Source organism: Zalophus californianus, chromosome 7, assembly GCF_009762305.2.
Source record: "Zalophus californianus isolate mZalCal1 chromosome 7, mZalCal1.pri.v2, whole genome shotgun sequence".
NCBI classification, from domain to species: domain Eukaryota; kingdom Metazoa; phylum Chordata; class Mammalia; order Carnivora; family Otariidae; genus Zalophus; species Zalophus californianus.
The window spans coordinates 54,811,024-54,820,388 of NC_045601.1; the positions used below are offsets into that span (position 1 = coordinate 54,811,024).

Here is a 9,365-nt window from a genome sequence, read left to right on the forward strand (position 1 = left end):
CTCCTAAGCAACCTTGTCTATTAATTTCCTCACCAGTAAATCCAAGAAGCTGGGCTAGATCATCAGTACGGTTCTTTACAGCTTTACTATTCCACCATGTTCAGTATCATTTCTCCAAAAGCCAAACACACACATTCAAAATAACACAGAACTTTCCTACTCCCACCCCTCCCCCACTTTCTCAGTTCACCACAGGCTTTATTTCTCATTCCAGAAGTGGGGCTGGTCTTTCATCTGCCTCAGCCTTCACATCATCACCATGACTGACGGAGTCAACCATGAGAGGCTGCCACTAAATCAACTTCCCTTCAGGGTCCCTTTACAAAAAGGAAAAAAACTCTGGCAGCTGACCTTGGCATCAGGATTGTTCAGCTTGGTCAAAGCTGCTGCATCATCCATCATTGAGAGATGAGGGGACATCTGCCCAGGGTCAGACTGGCCAAGCAACTGTGTGAACTTACCCCAAATCCTACTGCCACTTCACTTTGCCTGTTTCTAAACTTAGTTGCTTTCTTCTTAACACAGTGCCCTCTGGCAGGGGTAGGGTATTGGTGCACGGGTCATCTTCAACGGTCAGTTCACAGTGGAGTCACGTACCCACATTCACACACACAAAGAGCAGGAGTGTTTTCTATTAGCCCACATTCATTAATACTGTCTTCTGGCTGCCATGTTGTGTTTGGAAATGGTTACATTTCTGCAGCTACTTCCCATCATCTAAATGTGCTTTAACTTAGAACTAATTCTAAATAAACAAGATCATTGCTTCACAGCTGACAGAGCTGAACAAATACCTTTGGATTCTTCTTTGTCCTTTATGAAGTAAACTCAAAACTCATTTTCAACCTACGGTTTAGTCATGCAGCAGGCAGACATTTAGTAAGTGTCAACTGAATACCTGCCTGCTACTCTACTGATGCTGGGGATTCAGAGATGAGTAAGTTACATAAGACAATGCCCTTACTTTCAAAGTTCCTAGTCTTGAAGGGGAAGAAGATAAAATGCAAATAATTACTTGCTGTTAAGTATGTAATGGTATGAAGAAAGCAGTCAAAATCAATCATAATGGCCAAAAGGTGGAAACAACACAAATGTCCATCAACAGATGAATGGATAAACCAAATGTGGTATATACAAAGAGTAGAATATTATTCAGCCACAAAAAGGAAACGAAAGTCTATACATACTACAACACATATGAAACTTGAAGACATTATACGAAGTGAAAGAAACCAAACACAAAGAAATATTGTATGATTACACTTAAATGAGGTACCTAGAATAGCCAAATTCATGGAGAGAGGAAGTAGAATAGAGGTTACCAGGGGATGTAAAGGGAGAGTGTTATTGTTTAATGTGTACAGAGCTTCTGTTTGGAATAATGAAAAAGCTCTGGAAATGAATATTGGTGGCAGTTACACAACATTGTGAATGTACTTAATGTCATTGAAAGTCACTCTTAAAATAGTTAAAATGGTAAATTTTGTATTATGTGTATTTTACCACATTTTTAAGAAAATTGCATCTCCCTCAAAAAAAAGGAGGAAAAAAAGAAAACACTGGAAGACAAAGTGCAAGGACCAAAATAAGATAGGAGCTGGGAATTTGGAAAATATTTATTTTTATTTAACATTTTTGGATACGGAATGCACTGCATGATTCAAAAGTCAGAATGATATTAAAAAATATACAGGGAGAGTCTCACCCTAGGTTCTGTCTCCAACCTTGCCTCCCACCAGCCCCTGGCATTCCCATCTGTCCACCAGAAACCACTGACTGCTTTCTTTATTCTTCCAGTCCTTCTGTAGCAAACAGAAGCAAATGCAAATAGATATTCTCCTCTTTTCCTCTTTCTTATACAAAAGGTGGCATGTTATATTCACCACTGAGCACCTTGCCTTTCATTTAAATCTTGAGTAGTTTGCAGTGTTTTAATGCAAACTCAAAACTGATGATTTTACACATTTGTAGAGGAAACAGACACAGACTTTTTTTTTTTTTTTAATCCAAGCAGTACTTTTTAACAAGTGTGGAGAAGTTCACTTTCTTCTTCACTAACCAAAGTTGAAAAGAGAGAGAGAGGGGGAGAAGAAATTTTAATTTCAAGAAGCATTAAGGATGGCGGACTTGCCCTGGGGGAAAAGTTTACAATGTGTAAAGCTCCTCTTTCAAAGCAGCCTTATTTCCATAGGCAGCTAAAAGATTACCACCTTGTAAAAGAAAGGAAGAAACGAAACCTCTCCACCTTTGAGTTATCGGGCCCAGAAAAGGGAATTCTTGTGGTCAGGGGCAGGGGGTGGCCTCTAGATGGCCACTACTCAGACTCCAAGGGTAAGGCTCTGTTCTTTCACATGTAAGGAAACTCACTGAGCATCCCAGGGGACTGTCCTGAACTCTGTGAACCTATTTATCCCTAGGCCTCCTTCTCTTCTCAATCCTGTCTCACAAAAAGACAGACAAAACAAGCAAAACTCAACTCATCATCTTCCCAAACTATTTTGGTCTCAATAATTTACAACTTTAGCTATTACAAGAGAGAGAAAGACACCTGTCATCGGAAAACCAACTGTTGCCTTTTAAGTTTCTATTAAAAAAAGAGCAACACTTTCTATCTTGTCAGGATAAATCCAAACTTTGGAAATGTGATGATAGTAGCAGCTATTATATATCAAAGATAGATAACATATATTAGAATAATCTGGTTTCAAGCTTTTTAAAAATCTTAAACACTTCAGCATCTGCATTCATTCAAGTCATTCATTTATTCAATATTTTTTATTTAAGTATTCCATCGAACATCTTTTAAGTCCTAGAAATGGATCTAGACACTGGGGACACAGGAGGTCCTTTTCCTCATGGAATTCGCATTCTGGCTGGAAAGACAGGCAATAAAGATGTAAATAAATAGATATTTGCATTTAGACAGTGATAAGAGCAATGAAATAACAAAATAAAGCAGGATAAGAGGATAGTCTTTTAGGACCAGTTGGGAAAGGCCCCTGTGAGGATGTGACCAAACCCAATAAAGGCCCCTGTGAGGATGTGAGAAAGGACCAGGGCGCCTGGGTGGCTCAGTTGGTTAAACGTCTGCCTTCAGCTCAGGTCATGATCTCAGGGTCCTGGGATAGAGCCCTGGTTGGGCTCCTTGCTCAGTGGGGAGCCTGCTTCTCCCTCTGCCCCTCCTCCCACTCGTTATCTCAATCTCTCTCTCTCAAATAAATAAATAAAAATCTTTAAAAAAGGAGAGGACCAGTCCCTTGGAGATTGGGGATAGAAGAAAAGAGCCTAAGAGGGTATGCTGAGGACAGTGAGGCTGGCCTCAGGTGGAGAAGAGAGTGGTAAGAAAGTCGAAGGTCAGAGAAGCAAAAGGGGCCAGACAAGTGTGGCCTTGTAGGTTAGGCGCTGCCAAACTCTGGCCCAGAGGACAAATCTGGCCTGTTGCTTGTTTTTGTATGGCTCATGAGCTAAGAGTCATTTTTACATTTTTGAATAGTAAAAAAAAAAAAAAAAAAAAAAAAAATGGGGCTCCTCAGTGGCTCAGTCAGTTAAGCGTCTGCCTTCGGCTCAGGTCATGATCCCAGGGTCCTGGGATCGAGCCCCGCATCGGGCTCCCTGCTCCGCGGGAAGCCTGCTTCTCCCTCTCCCACTCCCCCTGCTTATGTTCCCTCTCTCACTGTGTCTCTCTGTCAAATAAATAAATAAAATTTTTTTTAAAAAATTTTATAAAAAAGAAAGAAAAATTCATGACAAGTTTTTACATGAAAATTCATGAAATTCAAATTTCAGCATATTTACTCATTTTTTTTTTCCTGGTTGCTTTTTACTACAATGGCAGAGTTGAGTAGTTGTGATAGAAACAATATAGCCCACTGCTGCAGACTGAATCATGTCCCCCCACTCCAGATTCATATGTTGAATGAAGCCTTAACCCCAATGTAATGATATTTGGAGATGGGGCCTTTGGGAGATACTTAGCTTTAGATAAGGTCATGAGGGTAGGGGAGCCCTCATGAAGGGATTAGTGCCCAGATGGGGTGTGAAGCAGGAGAGAGTGAAGGGGTTCTTGACTTGTGTCCTGGGTCACTTCTGGTCAAGGACAATGTCCTAGAGTATCCTGTTCCTCACACGTACAGAGCTTACTCCACTCACACACCAGCCCTCTACTTCTATCCCAGAAGGCAAGACCCAAACAAGTCCTACATTCTCTGTCTAGAGACTGACAGAAGAATTTGGGTCTTGTGAAAAAAAGGACCAAAGTGCCTTTTCAGGTTTCTGATAGCCATACTCAAAATCAAGACATCCTGGTGTGGTGTCAATTTCCCTTTCACAGGCCAGGCCAAAATCAGGTGCTGGAAGCCCCTCACAGAGTCTTACCTCTGTTATCGTCTATTATAAAAAGTGACAAATTTATGCCTTCTGTGAATCTTGGGTAATATCTGTAACAATGCAATTTAATTCTTCCCAAAATAAGAAAGCTAAACCAAGTGAACAGAAGAGAACTACTCCAAGACAAAAAGATGCAATGAGAAAGGATAATGAAGACGTAAAGTTATACCAGACGGGGATGAATAGAGCCACATGCACTAGAGCAATAGTTTGCAAACTGAACTCTGTGGGCTGTGTCTGCTGTTATTCTGTGGCTACAGCTGAAATCCTCAGGTGCCCATTACTGATTAGAAGGCCACTTGCTTTACATGGGTCTTTTTAAAAATGTAGCCCTGTGCAAGTCCATGCATGTAAGGCCATCTGAATGGACCTCCAGTCCCTACAGGCTGGGCTCAGTAAGATCCTGGAAAAGGCTTGGAGGCATTGCCCCATCCACATTCTCTGCCAAAAGGGAGTTGTACAATAACAAATAAACCCTTGCCATGACCCGGCACGCTGTGATAACACAGGTGCACTGTGGCATGCTGGAGATAGCTCTAGTTTTAGCACTTATATGTTTTGGGTGCTTTTTTGACCTTAAAACTAGAAATTTAAAAAAAAGAAAATTTAAAAAGAGAACCTGATGGATCGCGAGTCTTTGGTGAGACTCTGCTCTATAAGCCTCTGGAAACGAGCCTTGGAAATTCCTTTTACGAAGATGGCGTCGAAGGCTGAGAAGGAAGCCCCTGCCCCTCCCAAAGCCGAAGCCAAAGCAAAGGCTTTGAAGGCCAAGAAAGCGGTGCTGAAAGGCGTCCACAGTCACAAAAAAAAAAAAAAAAAGAAAGAAAATCCGCACGTCACCTACGTTCCAACGACCCAAGACACAGCGTCTGCGGAGGCAGCCCAAATATCCTCGAAAGAGCGCCCCCAGGAGAAACAAGCTTGATCACTATGCCATCATCAAGTTCCCCCTGACCACTGAGTCAGCCATGAAGAAAATAGAAGACAACAACACACTTGTGTTCATTGTGGATGTCAAGGCCAATAAGCACCAGATCAAACAGGCTGTGAAGAAGCTCTACGACATTGACGTGGCCAAGGTCAACACCTTGATCAGGCCTGATGGAGAGAAGAAGGCATATGTTCGACTGGCTCCTGACTATGATGCTTTGGATGTTGCCAACAAAATTGGAATCATCTAAACTGAGTCCAGCTGGCTAAATCTAAATTAAATTTTTTTCACCGTTAAAAAAAAAAAAGAGAGAACCTGATGACAGATATAATAAGGTTAATTAGCCTTAAGATGAATTGAACCCAACTGGGCAATACTCTCATGAAATGGATTGATTTGACAAGGTGAACACGAAACAACATATAGAAATTAATTGGATGCCCAGGCTGATATATAAAGCTGTAACTATCATCCATAACCATAGATTTCACAGGTGGGTTTCAAAGTGTTGAACTGATTCATCTCATAATAAATAAATGCTTTAAATTTATACACATAAAATAAGTTTCTAGTATTATACATTTCCTTTGTAATATTAAGCTATCACATATATGTTTTATTGATTTAGATTCTGAGCAAACTTTTCTTTGAGAAACCTCCTCTTTGGGAAGGGGGTTCTATTCCCTCACGAAAAAAACATTAAGGATTAGAAGCGCTTATAGGAGAATGCCCTGCCAGATTCTTGGGTGTCTCAAGCTGTGAGGCTTAATTATACAAGCTGACTTAGTTTGCAAAGAGTCTACCCAGGCCTCACCATCCTCCCAGAGAGGAGGATTGGGCAGCTTTTGGGACGCCTTAGCTCTCTGAGTGGCCTGTTGAACTTCTGTTGACTCCGACTTGACCTATAGTGGTGAGTCAGATATTCATGAGAGAGGAGATAATCACATCCCTCTCCGGGCAGAAGCTCAGCAACTTTCTCTGGCCCCCAACCCCTTCTGTTAGCAGCTTCTATCATCTCAGGGCTTTCTCTCCTATTTAGACCCACTTCATTAATTCTAGTTTCTCCGCCTAGATGTAGTTTTTTCTTTCCTCCATATATCCTTAGGTAGATATATATTTTCTGTACCCTCTTTCTCCTTTACTACAGTTCTGAATACATGTGAATTTTTGAAATGAGCAGAGTTCGTATGAAAATCAAAACAAAACATAACCCTCAGAGAATGCTTTGCCTAAAGAGTGCTAATTACCCACCCAAGTATATTTAGAGCCTTTCTAAATTTTTTCTTTATTTTAGTGTGATCCAGCTCTCTGGACCAGAAGGAGGATAAAGCAGTCCTAAAATATCTGTTAACAGTTGCTACACTATAAAATGGAACTCTAATGAATCCACTTTGAAGCATATGAATAACATTTTAAAACTTAATTGTCACATATATAATTAGAGTGCATTTCATCCATTTGGAATTCGTCCAATTTCCTTGCTTCAAATATCTTTTGTCAAAGTGAGTTTACTTTATGCTGAGAAGCAAAACCAAGTGCATAAGAGTCCCTCGCAAGAGACAATAATGATTAAAATAGTGATGAAGACAAGAGAAGGTAGCATGGCTGAAGGGGAAGCCTCAGACACATAGCAGAATGGGATCACTGCCACAAGACCGGAAGGAAGGCAAGCCTAGGAGAGCATTTCCACTAGGATGAGTCCTGTGAGAAATGTTGGGGCCGTTTCCTAATAGGCTTTGACAAGAATGAGAAATTAAGGTACTTAAAGTTTAGTTTGTATATGATATAAAGCCATTATAGGCTCTGGAGATAAAAGGAGATTTCATCCCAATGGTGCATTTTTCACTGAACAAACACTCAGTGAATGAAAGGGGTACAGTGAAGAAGACAGGCCTGGCCCCTGCCCTCATAGTGTGTAGCGTCCAGTGCAGCAGGAAGCTTAAGCTGACACCACCATGAAGGAAGGACTGTCAGTGGGAGAGCCTGGAGCTGGAGAGAGTCGAAGGCTGACCCGTGCAATGGAATGGGTAGGCAAGCCTGCGTTGGCTAGTCCTCAAGTGAGGAGTGACAGTAGAAGAAGGTCTTCAGGAATAAAGAAGTAGGGAAAAGTCTAGATAATGTGGTAAATGTATATATATTTCCTCCTTTGTTTAAATGTCTTTAAAAAGGCTCCTGGGTGGCTCAGTAGGTTAAGCATCTGCCTTCAGCTCAGGTCATGGGCTCCCTGCTCAGTGGGGAGTCTGCTCCTCCCTCTCCCTCTGCCCCTCCCCCAGTTTATGCCCTCTCTCGCCCACTCTCTCTCTCAAGTAAATAAAACCTTTAAAAAAAATTTTTTTAAAGATTTTATTTATTTATTTGAGAGAGAGAATGAGAGAGAGAGAGAGAGAGAGAGCCCATGAGAGTGGGGAGGGTCAGAGGGAGAAGCAGACTCCCTGCTGAGCAGGGAGCCCGATATAGGACTCGATCCCGGGACTCCAGGATCATGACCCGAGCCGAAGGCAGTCGCTTAACCAACTGAGCCACCCAGACACCCCTAAAAAATTTTTTTAAATAAATGTCTTGGGGCGCCTGGGTGGCTCAGTCGGTTAGGTGTCTGCCTTTGGCTTGGGTCATGATCTTGGGGTCCTGGGATCAAGCCCCACATCCGGGCTCCCTGCTCAGTAGGGAGCCTGCTTCTCCCTCTCCCTCTGCTGCTCCCCCTGCTTGTGCTCTCTCTGTCGAATAAATAAATAAAATCTTTAAAAAAAAAAGAATTTATGCTTAAAAAAATAAATGTCTTAAGAAATTAAAACATCTAAAAATACCAAGGAAATCAGGGGTGCCTGGCTGGCTCAGTCTGAAAAACAGGCGACTCTTGATCTGGGGTTGTGAGTTTGAGAGCCCCATGTTGGGTGTACAAATTACTAAAAATAAACTTAAAAAGAAAAATACCAAGAAAATCAGTTCTGAATATAACTTTTTAATGGCCAGCTCTCTCTCATCTTTACGTATATATAATTCAGATGTTATAGTAGATAATTTTACATGAGTGGTCTGCTCAAATAGCATTGTAACAAAAATGAAATGATGGCTGTTTTTATGTCAAAATATCTATGATTCACCAACTCCTAAAGAACATGCCAAATAGCAATGACACATAGTAAGAAAAAAATGAGAGAAATCACAAAGAGAAAACAGGTCAGATCTAATTGTGACAAAGCCCCAGTGAAATACACTGAGGAGAAGGCAAATAATAATAATTAATTTGAGCGCAGTATATTATCATCTGTTAGCACACCTTCCAAATTATATGCAAGTGGCATAAGCAATTACTGAACATGGGAGTTAGGTAAACTTACTAGGATACATACACCCTGGCCCCGGGAAAGAGACGGCTGTGCTCTGTTGTCAAAGGATGGAAGGCATGGGGAGGATTCCTGTCTTCCAGGTGAATATTTTCTCTTCACTACCACACAGTGGCTGAGTGGGGAGCAGATGGGCAGCTGATGGAGAGCAGGGGGTGGCTGGGACTGGCACAGGACAGGAGTGAAGAGTAATTTTTCCATTATGCAGGCCCCCCAGGCCCTGAGGATACTTGCTGATAACTGGTAATGGTCTTATTTTCTCCCCTCTTTCTCTTCATGGGGGGATGGACTGGGCTAACTTGTGTGAGGATGGAGGAAAAGAGAAGGTGTCTTCTAAGTACGAACAGCGTGACACGGAGCTCAATGATGTTTTCAGAGAATAGCAAGCTTCAGTTTCAACAGAATTTAGGCTCGTCCCACGAGACAAACTGATTAAATTTTCCTAATTGCAAGCCCATTAGCAGGGGTCCTTTGAGGAAGCAAAGCCTCTTCTTTTTCCTGACATGCTTTCCCATTCCTACAAAAGTAAAGATTTGTGCCAGGAGTCAGTAATCAACTGTGTAGAGAAGTCACACCATTGGTTTTGGCTGAGTCTGAACACACCCATAAGGAGAGGCTTAAGTGTTTACACACAGCACGTTCACCTCAATCTAAACAAGAATCTGATCTCCCAGGAACACAGTACTTTCCATGCTCCAAGGAGT

General features: G+C 41.7%; 1 pseudogene; it reads left to right on the top strand.

Annotated features, from left to right (window-relative positions):
• The first annotated feature begins 5,083 nt into the window (after positions 1–5,083).
• LOC118357209 lies at positions 5,084–5,613 on the top strand (annotated as a pseudogene).
• Positions 5,614–9,365: the final 3,752 nt, after the last annotated feature.